This window comes from Octopus sinensis, linkage group LG7 (genome assembly GCF_006345805.1).
Source record: "Octopus sinensis linkage group LG7, ASM634580v1, whole genome shotgun sequence".
NCBI classification, from domain to species: Eukaryota; Metazoa; Mollusca; class Cephalopoda; order Octopoda; family Octopodidae; genus Octopus; species Octopus sinensis.
Window position 1 is genome coordinate 34,626,040 of NC_043003.1, and position 13,499 is coordinate 34,639,538.

A 13,499-nucleotide genomic window follows, 5' to 3' on the forward strand; every position below is an offset into this window, starting at 1 on the left:
ACAGTGCCAATACTATCCAAGAACAAATGTTATGAGCAGCATCAGATGGCAGGCAGCTAAAGTAGCAGCAGTAGCAACAATAACGTGCGCTAAAAGAGCAAAAATAACTTTTCATATCAATGTCAACAAAGACAGCAAACTAAAACCTAAAAACAAAAACGTCAGCTAAAATAATAATAATAATAATAATAATAATAATGATAATAATAATAATAATAATAATAATAATAATGAAATAGTTAAAACAACAAGAGCAACTGTTACAAATAAAGCAAAAAGAACAAAACAAAACACTATAACTTTATGAGCAGCAGCAGGAAGAACTAAGCCAAAGGAGAACAATAAGAGAAATCCCGCTAAAGATTCTTCCAAAACAACATGAAACTAGTGGCAAAAATGACAGCAATCTCTCCAACAAGGCAGACAATTTCAAGTCAAGTAGTGGTAAGTGTGCACTAAAAACACCTGCTTCACAGTCATAAGAAAGAATTGCATTCAGCTGCTGTCCTCAACCTCTTAGACAGAATCCACTTAGAATTCCTGTAATCCGTAATGATTTATTGCTGTGTATATCTAATTATATTCTTTTATTATTTTACTTGTTTCAGTCATTGGATTGCGACCATGCTAGAGTACTGTGCTTTCGGGGTTTTTTCTGTCTTTGTTTGTTTGTTTTTTAAAGTCTATTACAGTGATGCTTATGTTTTTAGTCTCGAACTGATATTTTTTCTATAGTTTATAATTTACTGATTCGCTGAGTTACAATTTTCAGTGAACATTAGACCCTGTTTTCAGCCTCTGGTTATTTTGTGAAATATATAAACACATACACACACGTACATACACACACACACGCACACATACACATACGCACATAAAAAACACACACGCACACACGTACACACACACATTCATCACATTTATTACATTCGTACATGATTGAATGAATGTATGTATTTACGGATATACATATATTCATACATACGTATATGTGTTTGCATGCTTGTTTCTCTATGTATGTGCGTACACAAGTATGTGTGCTTGTATGACGGTTTTATGTCTATAGATTTTCACAAATAACGTATTGGTCAGTCTTGGGCGCTGTAGTAGAAGGCACTTGTCCAACATACTGAACACTAGAAACGAGTAGAAAAGGACGGTGTTGTGATGCTTCTCTCTTTCTCTCTATCTCTCCCCTCTCTCGTCTCTTTCTCTCTATCTCTCCCCTCTCTCGTCTCTTTCTCTCTATCTCTCCCCTCTCTCGTCTCTTTCTCTCTATCTCTCCCCTCTCACGTCTCTTTCACTCTGTTACAAGCACACAAGCGGTGCATATTTATTGATAACAGTATCTTGGTATAGGAACACACCAATTCTTAAACTATGCAGTATTATTTTCCTTTATTCAAATTCTCTAAAAATTAAAAGCTAGAATTAAAAAAGTGGCAAAAAAAAATTACTAGATTCATTCTGCGATAGACTAGTGCCAAAATTTAGAGAATTCTTGTAAATTAGTTGCCTTGCAGATAGAAATTGCACAATTCTAAATATGGGACTTGCTCCATAAATAGGAATTCTAAATTCTCAATCACCGCAGAACTATTTCTCACAGTTACTAGTTAACACATGCATTAATATACAAGTCTAATTATCTATGTATGTGTGAATAAATAAAAAAAATGTATATCTACTTCTTTAGATTCATGAATGCCTAAGACAGATATTGCAATTGTTCGTTTTCGATATTTATATATGCTTCTTTATAGGCATGGGTAGAGATCTTTTGTAGGTACATATATTTGTGTATACAAACGCACACACACACACATACACATGCACACGCGCGGGCGTACAGACGAATTCATACATGCACAGGCACACGTCAGCACATAAACGTATAGACACAGATATACATATGTATGCCTGTGTGTGTTAGTGCGTGCATGTCAAGGTGCTTATATAAACATATAGGTTTATATGTTCATGACACGCATACCTACACTCATATATGTATATGAAGAGAATGCATGTGTTTATTTTTATATATTTATCTCATAGAAACAGTATTCCCAGAGTTATTAAGAAGCATTCCATTTTAATGTGGATGCTTTGACTAATTTTCAGTCAATTCTGTCCACATTTTTTCTGTGTGTGTGTGTGTGTGTTTGTGCTTGTATGTCTGTGTGAGTGTATGTCTGCGTGTATGCGCGTGTGCGTGTTTGTGTGTAATTTTGTATGCGTGTATGTATATTCGTAATGTATAATTGAAATATTCTTTGGCAAATGTTCTCTGCCGTGAATTTATAACGGCTGATAGATAAATAGATACATACATATGTATATATACAAACATACATACCCACACACACACCACACACACACACACTATATATATATATATATAATATATATATAATATATATAACAATATATATACAATATATATATATATATATACGTGTATATAATAAACAACATATATATATAACAAATATATATATATACACATATATATATAATATATATGTACGTATATATATATATATATATATATATATATATATATATATATATATATATATATATATATTATATACATACATACATGATGATATGACTTTTATCACTCTATCGGAAATTGATATCATATATACAGCCAGTTAAAGGTAAGGAAAATTACCTAGAAGACTGCCAGCTGGACTAAGAGATCCACGGTCTTTTCAAGTTATGGACTTTTTACAGTCTAAAGGCTACGCAATTTAGCGGACTATATGGCTCTGTACTTAATTTGTTGTTCCTGAAAATTTAATGTCAAAATCGATGTTGGCCGTATTTGAACTCATGATATAAAAGAATATAGATAAATATACTAAACTAAATTTAGTTTTGCATTTTCTCCCATTTTCAATTCACTATATTCTAGAAATTATACAGAAAATTTTTATACAGATTAGCTACAAGTTCAGTTTAAATAAGTACAAAAAGTTGATGTATCTTTTGCTCCTGTCTGTTAATAAAAGCATTATTTTCCTCTCTTTACGTTTCTGCAAGGTTTCCATATATTTTGAGAAAAGCAATCTTGAATGTCTTGTCCAAAATATACTGATATACTTAGATGGATAAGGCTTCAGATTTTAAGAAGTTAACTACGAAACATTCATACCCTTTCTGTATATTAGGAATTTACTATAAAGCTGATGTATCACTTGCTCAAAATATTATTTCTGGATTACAACGCACTCCACAAATAGGATAGCCATTTCTTTGTGTTGCGATTGCCTGTATCCACTGTGATTGAAACCGTGTAACGAGCTAGATCACTGTGAAGACAATTTTAACCATACGGTACTCATCAGTTTTACAATGTAGCATATTATAGACAAATAAGTTCGTTATTTGCATAATTGCAGGAACAAACAGAGGATATTTATGAGGTCACTATAAAATTACCATTTATTCATTTATAAACACTACTTCCAGATGTTTAGAATCTCATCAACCGTGCTCGTTTGTTAATATTAGCATTTGAAAGTTGTTACTGTGTTTGAGCAACCTATTTGAGAAGGCAGTGTTTCTAAAATTTGGAAATATATTAATTAACTAAACAGAATTTGAAATGCTAATGATTCAAGTCTTGGCTTTTCAGACTAACAAAGTATCTGTTGATATTTGTGAATCTTAAATGTTATCAATCTAATAGGTTAAATGTTAGAAATGAAAGAAAATTAACAAAAATGAAAGAAATTTAAAAAAACTAATATTAGAGCTAATCAAATATAATCATTATAATTCTAGAAGTCTCGTGCTAGTCTACATATATAAGAGCCAGTTAATTTAAAATAAAATTCGCACTTCTTGCGTCTATGTGATTGTGATAATATTGCTTGTAGTTGGCCGAGAAGATCAAATATCGTTTAATTGTTCATATGGTTGTGTGTTTTTATCTTATTTTTTTTTAATAGTAGTATCAGTAGCATGGTATTTACCTTCAACTGTCCCAAGTCATTTAGGCCATTTTATCGAGATTAGATATCGCGGGGAGCAGACAGTGTTCAACTCTAGTACTACGCTATACATCCAATGAATGTGTTTCGCGTTGGAGGCTCACTTCACTAATGTAACCAGCAGGAACACTTGATAATTAACGAATGTTTCGTTTTATCCAGTGTTGAGTTGAACTCCATTGTTACAAGTCAGTAATTTTCAATCACCCGTTAATGAATTCTTCTCTCGAAGAAAATTGATTCTGTAAAATTTGTTTTACATAAGTATTGATTAATTAGTTTGTTAATTCTGATCCAGTTTCACTAATAATGTTACTCATTTATTACATTAATTAAGTATTCTGTATACACCTTAGAAATAACTATTCAGTCTTGAAGAAGGTAAATGGATGAGGCATTACATTATCAGAGTCACCATGAGCTGCATGTTTTTCTCAGTTATAAGGTGTGTCTAAAAAGGAAATTCAATTCAACGCGCTTCATTACACATGCGGAGGAAGGTACAACTTCGTTGAATGTTATTTCACTTCAGAATTATATATATACATCGGGATAACTCTAAATTGTTTATCCTTTACCGAGGGCAAGTTAGATTTGGAGAGATAATAATTATAAAGACCACTATATATATATATATATATATATATATATATATATATATATATATACAATACTTGTAACCTTGATAATAATTTAAAAGAAATATCGAAACTAGAAAGTGGGACAGTATCACAAACGTAAAAAGGAAATTAAAGACAATTCGTGTTCTGCTTAAAATAGTCGAGACGTTTTCTATTTGATAAATAGTCCTGTGGTCAGAACACAAGCAGAATACACACACACACACACACACACACACACACACACACACACACACACACACACAAACACCACACACACACACACACACACACACACACACACACACACACACATATATATATATAAAATACTCCAAAATAGTTAAATACGTAACAAAACGTGTCGAAATGTAACAAAATGATCTGCTAGAAATAACTGTCAAAATGCAATCAAATCAGATCATAGTATCCTAAAAAGGAAGAGCACGTTAGGTAATGTAAGTCTTACATAGACTCTAAGAAAAAGACAAGATAGTCGTAGCTTTCGCGACTTTGATCATAACCTACTCAATAAGGTTTGACCTGAGGCTAAACAATAAAATATACGGCGTAACGTAAACAATAAACAAGTGAATAGAATGAAGGAAGTAAAAGAAAAAACGAAACGTTTAACTGCTTAAAAGACAGAGATAAAATACATAGTACATAAAAGATGAAATGTAAGTTAAACAACATTAAGAAGAGATGCAAAAAATATATTGAAGACAGACCCAAACATGTATACAAAAGAAATGGCAAAAGCTGTACTACATTAAATGATAGAAAACTACAAAAAGTAAGACAAGAAAGTACATTAACATAAGAAGAATGAAGTACAAAAAGAAAAAAAAATGATACAAAAACATATATCAAAGGTAAACAACAAAGTACAGCACATTTATTATATTAATCATAACAAAATGGTCGATTCCATTAACATTTGATCTCGTATGTATGAATGTATCTATGTATGTATCTACTTATGTATATATGCTTATATCTAAGTTTATATTATCTAAGTATGCACATACCAACATACGTACATATGTATGTATGGCGTATGCATGTATGTGTGTATGTATATATGTATGCAATGTATGTATGTATTCATGTATGCATCGTAAGATAGACAGATATAAATACATGCTTAAATACAGACATATATCACATACACGCGTATTTAATATATATATATATATATAGATATCTATATATATATATATATATATCTATATATTATATATATATATATATATATATACATATATGTATATACATATATATGTATATACACACACACAGACACACACATATATCAAAAAAAGCTTTGACAATGATTTCCTTGTTTTGTCTGACGAAGCCAACGATAGAGGTTACTTCGAAGATACTCTCAACATTTTCCTTGAAAAATATAAGTGATATTCTATTGAAATATATTGAACGATGTTTTAAATATTGTTTTGCTAGTCCTCTATATTTATATATACATGAACGTCTGTGTGAACAAAATATGTGTGTATATATAGATATAATAAATATACATAGACACACGGATGCACGTACACATGAACACATATACACACGCGCGAGCGTGCACACACACGCATACACATACACACCGCTCACACGCACAGAGGCACATACACACACGCACACATAAACTGCAAACAGTTTCCTTTCAAATATGCCATAACTAAGACAGCACTGTTCGAGTTTAAACTTTCCTTACTAATGTTTTTCTATCACTTTTTCTATCACGTTAGGCCTTTGCAAACACACACCCATACGTACGCACACTCATGCACGCATACACGCTCGTACACACACATATACATACATGCGCACATGAAGACATTCATGCATGCATGCATGCATGCATCCATCCAAAGATACATACATACATACATACATACATATATACGTAGGGAGAGAGAGACATGTATTCGTGTAAGTGTAATATATATATATATATATATGGAGAGAGAGAGACAGAGAGAGAGAGAGGGGATGGGGAGAGAAAGGGAGAGTGAAAAAGGGAAAGTAAGTGAGAGCAAGATGTTCGAAAACGTTGATGTTTGAATGGAGATTTCATTTTGCTCATATGTGTCGCTGGTCAGAATGGTCGATTCTTTGTTTCATTATTGGAGTAATTGCAAAAATTTTCTATGGAAAGGATGCTTGAATTTTATCGAAAGGTGTATATTGAATTGTAATATAGAGATAAAGTCAAAAATTTTGCTCCGGAGGTTTTGTTGTCGATTAAGTTACTATCTATGACCAGCACCATCTTAAGGCACTGGCACACGGGGCAGTTGCTCGAGAGCTGCACGGCTATAGAGATTCAATTTCAATCAATGTATATAACTTCTATAGAGCTCGGTGCATCTAAGTCGGCACTGTCTAAGTCCCACTTAGTTTATCGACTTCCGAATGACGAAACGTAATTCTGGATGTGTTAGTGTTATTTAATCTTGCCGTTGTTGCCCTCAATCGTAGAAATTTCATGGAAAATAATGGTTAAATTTCTTCAGGTTTTGTCATAAGAGCAAAAACAAAGCCCTTAAGTTTTTTTCAAGCATCCCGATGTTGTAGGAGAAAATGATCCTCAGATCCGTGGCCAAGCCCGAATACATTATAAGCAAGTAGTACCGTGAAAACCGTCCGAGTGTCAAGTATTGGTGCTAAGCTGAGCGGACAATTATGTATAACGCACACGATTTTTAGTTTTGAGTCCAAGCAAGATAGTAACCAGGAGTAATCATCAAATCTTACTTGAAGAAGATTTAACAATAAGCAACACAATCATTTCAATAAGCAACGGTTGTTTCAATCTGCTGAACCGGCCTAAAAGCCATGACAAGTGATATCCACCTTGTAAAGCGAAAGAGAAATAATGAGAGAGCGGAAGAGAAAACAACAGATAATGATAGAGGGACAAGAACAGGATGAGCGAACTGGTCAATTCGTGAATGATGAATTCATTTCGTTCTTATGCAGAGGTTCTCAAATTTTTGGGCCACCGCCCCCCACCCTCATGGCCACATAATACCCCAGCACCCCCATCCCTATTTCTATGTATAGATAAATATCTTATGTTACTAATTTATATATACTATGAACAAATATATACTATATTTGTTATTTAATATAATATAATATTATTTGTATACTATACTATGATAATATATAATTTGTAAGCAATACTATAATAATATCATAATAAATTCATAGCGTCTCCCATCCACTGACTTCTTCCCAACACCTTTTTCTATACCACCCCCTTAGGCACCAGTGCCCACCTGCACCGTGTCACCGCCCACCTGGGGACGGTAGCACCCACTTTGAGGACCTATGTTCTAATGTTCACAGGTAGAAAATCTTTTTTTAAATATAGGCGCAGGAGTGGCTGTGTGGTAAGTAGCTTGCTTACCAACGACATGGTTTCGGGTTCAGTCCCACTGCGTGGCACCTTGGTCAAGTGTCTTCTACTATAGCCTCGGGCCGACCAAAGCCTTGTGAGTGGATTTGGTAGACGGAAACTGAAAGAAGCCTGTCGTATATATGTATATATATATATATGTGTGTGCGTATATGTTTGTGTGTCTGTGTTTGTCCCCCTAACATCACTTGACAACCGATGCTGGTGTGTTTATGTCCCCGTAGCTTAGCGGTTCGGCAAAAGAGACCGATAGAATAAGTACTGGGCTTACAAAAGAATAAGTCCCGGGGTCGAGTTGCTCGACTAAAAGCGGTGCTCCAGCATGGCCGCAGTCAAATGACTGAAACAAGTAAAAGAGTAAAAGAGAGTAAAGAGAATATATATATATTGAGTTTTATTCCTGCTCCTGAACATGTATTTAGTGATTCCCTGAGTCTTGCTTTGGCAAGAACGCTGGAGTTTAATACGCAGTTTAATACTTCAGTCGTTGTCTCTCGTACCTGTTGACATGATTTGAATAATATTAAGAATAGAGATAATGTTATCGTTTTTCCTGACCGCTTAATTATTTTGATAACGTTCATTTTTTTTTTTTTCATGTTCGTTGTATTAACTATATTCGCAGTTATTTAACTAAATATAGCATGACATTTTAACTCGCATTCTAATGTCTGACACAAACAGTACTCGTGACTTTTTAAAGTAATTTGTACTGGTACACTGTCTGAATACTGGTATGCAGGTTAAAGCGATATTAAAAACAATCTTAAATAGCCACTCCCTTTCCAGCTTTCTTCCTTTCTTTAATACTTTCACCACCCACCCCATCCAACTCTCCATCTGCCTGCTTGTTGCTAACTTACAAATCAATTTACCTGTATATCTTCACCAGTCTGTATAGCTACACTCGCACACTCATCTATTTATATACATATATATATATATACACGCACACACACATACGTATACACATATATATGTCTATATCTATCTACCTACCACTCGCCATGATAGATCGCTAGCCACTAAACCTTTTCTATTTTCTCTCCCTATTTATTTGTGTACCTTTCTGTCGAAGAGCGTAGGCTCGAAACGTAAAAGACTTTCTTACTTAGTTGTTATATATGTATATGTATATCTATATATATATATATATATATATATATATATATATATATATATATATATATATACGCATATATATATATATATGTTGTATGTATGTGTATATATTTCTTGTTTATCCATTACTTTATACATCTATGCTCTTTCTCTCCTTCTCCCTCTCCCTATATGTATGCATATATATATGTATGTATGTATGTATATATATGCATGCATATATATATATGTGTGTGTATGTGTATATATATATATATATATATAATATATATATATACCTTTAGCCATTAATTTTTCTTTCCATTTATCTATCTATCTATCTATCTATCTATCTATCTATCTATCTATCTATCTATCTATCTATCTATCTATCTATCTATCTATCTATCTATCCATCCATCTACCTACCACTCTCCTATCAGTGCCAATTGCCCAAATCACCATCTAAATTTGCATTGTTTCGATTATTTTAGAGACAATTGTAAATTACAGGCGATATTTCTTCGATGTTTCTGTAGAATTGAATCGTGGAATCACTGGCGGCAAGAACAATTTCCATGTACATTGTTAAAGATGTCTTACTTTTTCTCTTTTTTCTTTCCTTCTTTCTTTTTTCCTGCTTTTGTTTATTCATTTTCCTTTTTATTAATATCTACTGCAAGAACTTTTATTTCGCTATTTTTCTGATAGCATTTTATTTGTTGTTATTTTCGTTAATTTGATTATTTATTTGTTTGTTTGTTTGTTTGCTTGTTTGGTTTGGTTTGTTGGTTGGTTCGTTCATCGCTTCCTATTTTTCATCGTTGTTTTGTCGTCCCGTTCTGTTACTACTTTCGCCGATATATATTTTTAAGTGACGACGACAACGACGGCGATGATGCGCTCGAGGACGAGAATGAAGATGCTGTTGTTTTTGTTGTTGTTGTTGTTGTTTTTGATGATGATGATGATGATGATAATGATGATGATGATGATACTGTTGCGGTAATGAATGGAAAAGGATAACAATTTCTTTTTTTTAAATCAGGAATGAAAAATGAATGAATTAGTCAGTGGATTGCTTGGAGAATCGGAAAGAGAGTGAGTAAATAACGGAAAGAGAAAGAGGGTTATAGAAAATAAATAAAAGAAATAAAAGAAAGAAGGAATGAAAGAAAGAAAGATAGGAAGGAAGAAAGAAAGAAAGAAATAATAAATATATAATAATAATAATAATAATAATAATAATAATATAATGATGATGATGATGTGATGATAATAATAATAATAATAATAATAAATAATAATAATAATAATAATCAGAAGAAGAAGAAGAAGAAGAAGAAGAAAAGGAAGAAGAAAACGAAGAAGAAAAAGAAGAAGAAAACGAAGAAGAAAAAGAAGAAGAAGAAGAAAACGAAGAAGAAAAAGACGAATAGGGGTATAGAGAATAAAATTAGACGGGTACAGAGAGAAGTTGATAAGTAATGGGAAAGAGAAAATAAAGTTAGGGAAATGTGTATTATGAAGATACAGGCAGAAGTAGATTGGCAAGAAATAAATATTCAAGTTATTGGGATAGACTAAATAATGAAGAGGGATATAGATTAGAAATGATTGGTGGATGATACCGAGACAGGTATTCTGCATGAGAAATGATACCCCGTGGGACATCCTGAAGATTTGACCTATCTTAAGTCGTTACGGCGATCAGGATTTATTTACTCAATCTTTATATATCACTTAGTCATTTAAGCCTTACAAATCGTGGTTAGATATTGCTTCGTTGAGCGGCCCACGTAAACGAAAATTGCATGGAGTTGTCAATCATACTAGTCACAAACACACTGTGTGCCCTCCATTTAAATTTTTAATTAATTTTAATTAATTTCAAAGTTGTCTCCCGTGCGTTTTATGGCTAGAATTAATCATTAAATTAGTAATTTTTTTTCTACTCACAGTAGGTGTAATTTTCATTAATTAAAATGTTTTTGGCTGATCACTTTATGTTTGTTATCAGCCACTAAAACTATTTGATCAGACTAACAGAATCTGGATATTAAATTTAATGGGAGTGTTTCTTTGGAAAAGAGATGAAGAGTGAGACAAATGTAGATATAAAGAAACAAGAAGGTTGTGTGACACATGATGAAAAAAACAAATAACAAGGAGAAATGCCGAAGGAATGTGAGTGAGAAATACAGGTAAAAGCAGATATCGTAAGAGAAACAACGGATATAAGTAAAACCAAAAAATGCTCATAAAGCGATCACAGCATGTTTACTTAAGTATCTCTTATTTCAATTAACATTAAAACATTTTAATTCGAGTGTTCTTGATTTAATTTTACAATATTTATTGTAAGCATATAAGAAAAAAACTTTAATGTACTATTTTTTTCTATTCAGAAACACTCCCGAGTTATGTATCCATTCTACCATTAATTAATTAATATTTTTTTTCCGAAAGCTATCCGAGTACCATTCTTGCTAACTCATTTACTAATGATATCGCTTTCTCAGTTATTCATAGAGCGACGTCCTTTTTTGGTGTGTTTGCAACAACTTTAAATAAAATAGTTTTGTAACATAGCACTTCTGGACATCTGCTGTTATGAAATATACAAAAGTCTGCCACTGTCAACCAACCAATCACTCAATTTACAACACACACACACACACACACACACGCGTGTATGTTAGTGTGTGTATGTGCATGTGTGCGCTTTCACGCGCACGTGTATTATATTATATTATTACAGATTTTATTATTAAAAATTTTGACTTCGATTACTAATTCAAAGGTTTCATGACATGATTAAAATAATCTCTCCTTTGGCAGTGACATACTCTCCTATATCACATTCTGCCTCCCTATCCAGTCTTCTATTGATATCAGTCTTCCCCACCTTTATTCAGCATGCCACTAGATTCAGAGAGGAGGATAGAAAATGGACACTTGCCCGAGTCTAGAGAGGGATCGTTATTTTGTGGCGTCTCTACGAACAGCACTTGGAAGTCACACCGTTTTAAAAATGTGTTTCTTTGCTTCTGTACTTCAACCGTTTCAATGCTTACATGTAGCCCTCACATTGTATTGCATTGTATTGTATTGTAGTCGCTCAGTACCGTCATCAGTTGCTGTTATTATTATTATTATTATTATTGCTGTTGTTGTTGTTATTTATGTAGTTTTCTCTTTCACTGACCTCCCTTTATCATTTGTTTGCCAATAAAGAGCACACGAATAACTCAAACACGAAGCGATAGATTCAATACCTACATACATATCCACTCATATATGTATGCATGTATGTATCTGTACGTAAGCGTATATGATAGTATATACGTATAATGTATATGTGTGTATATATGTGTATGTGTATTTGTGTGTATAAATATATATATGTATATATGTATATATATATATATATATATATATATATATATTATATATATATAATATATATGTGTGTGTGTGTGTGTGTGTGTATGTATATCTTCGTGTGATGTGTACGTATTTGTGTGCGCATCCAAGTGCGTACATTATTGCCCTTTGTGTATACGAGTTTTGCGTGCGAGTGTATGTATGCTTATATAAACACACATAAACACGCAACCATTTTCGTGTAGTCAGGTAAAAAGACTCAAGTAATCAACGAAGCTAATATACACCACTGCATTCTTTCATATTTACGCTCGGCTATTTTTCATTGGCACACACGTTCACATCAAAAGCTTTAGAGACACTTACGTGCGCATACACAGCAAGTTTAATAATACAAGAAGCTCCCCTCGAGATGTTCACACAATCTCCCATATAGATACGCGCGCGCACACACACGCATTAACATCCAAAGAGGTACGCACACGCACGTGTGCACAAACTCAAACGTACATGTATACACGCATGCTCCCTTAATAACTACGTCCACAGGATCTCACCACACTTTCCAATTAAGTCCCACACCAGCTAAGCGCTTCGGTTTTATTGGTGTTACTCCGCGAGAGAATGCAATCGAGTCTCTGTGTACGCGCTTCTGTCTGCATGTATGTGTGTGCTTGTGCGTCTGTCCGTATATATGTGCATGTGTGCATATATATATATATATGTTACACACAAATGAGTAGGGGAATAGGAGGAAGAAAGAGGTGGTGAATGAAAGAGTGAAAGGGAGGGAGATAAAGAAACAAGGAGACAGGTTCGTGTGTGTAAAGTAGGATGAAAGAAAACTATCCCGGTATGTATGTAAAGAAGGAGCTGAGTGGGATGGAGAAAAAGTGAGAGGGAAACGTTCATAGATGAAGGGAGAGGGAAAGATAGCTAGATACAGAGAGA

The 13,499-nt window shown here is 33.3% G+C and overlaps 1 protein-coding gene across 1 annotated transcript in view; it reads right to left on the minus strand.

Moving 5' to 3' along the window:
* LOC115214378 (uncharacterized membrane protein DDB_G0293934) overlaps positions 1–13,499 on the minus strand; it is a 321,487-nt gene that overhangs the window by 253,622 nt on the left and 54,366 nt on the right. The window lies entirely within an intron of this gene.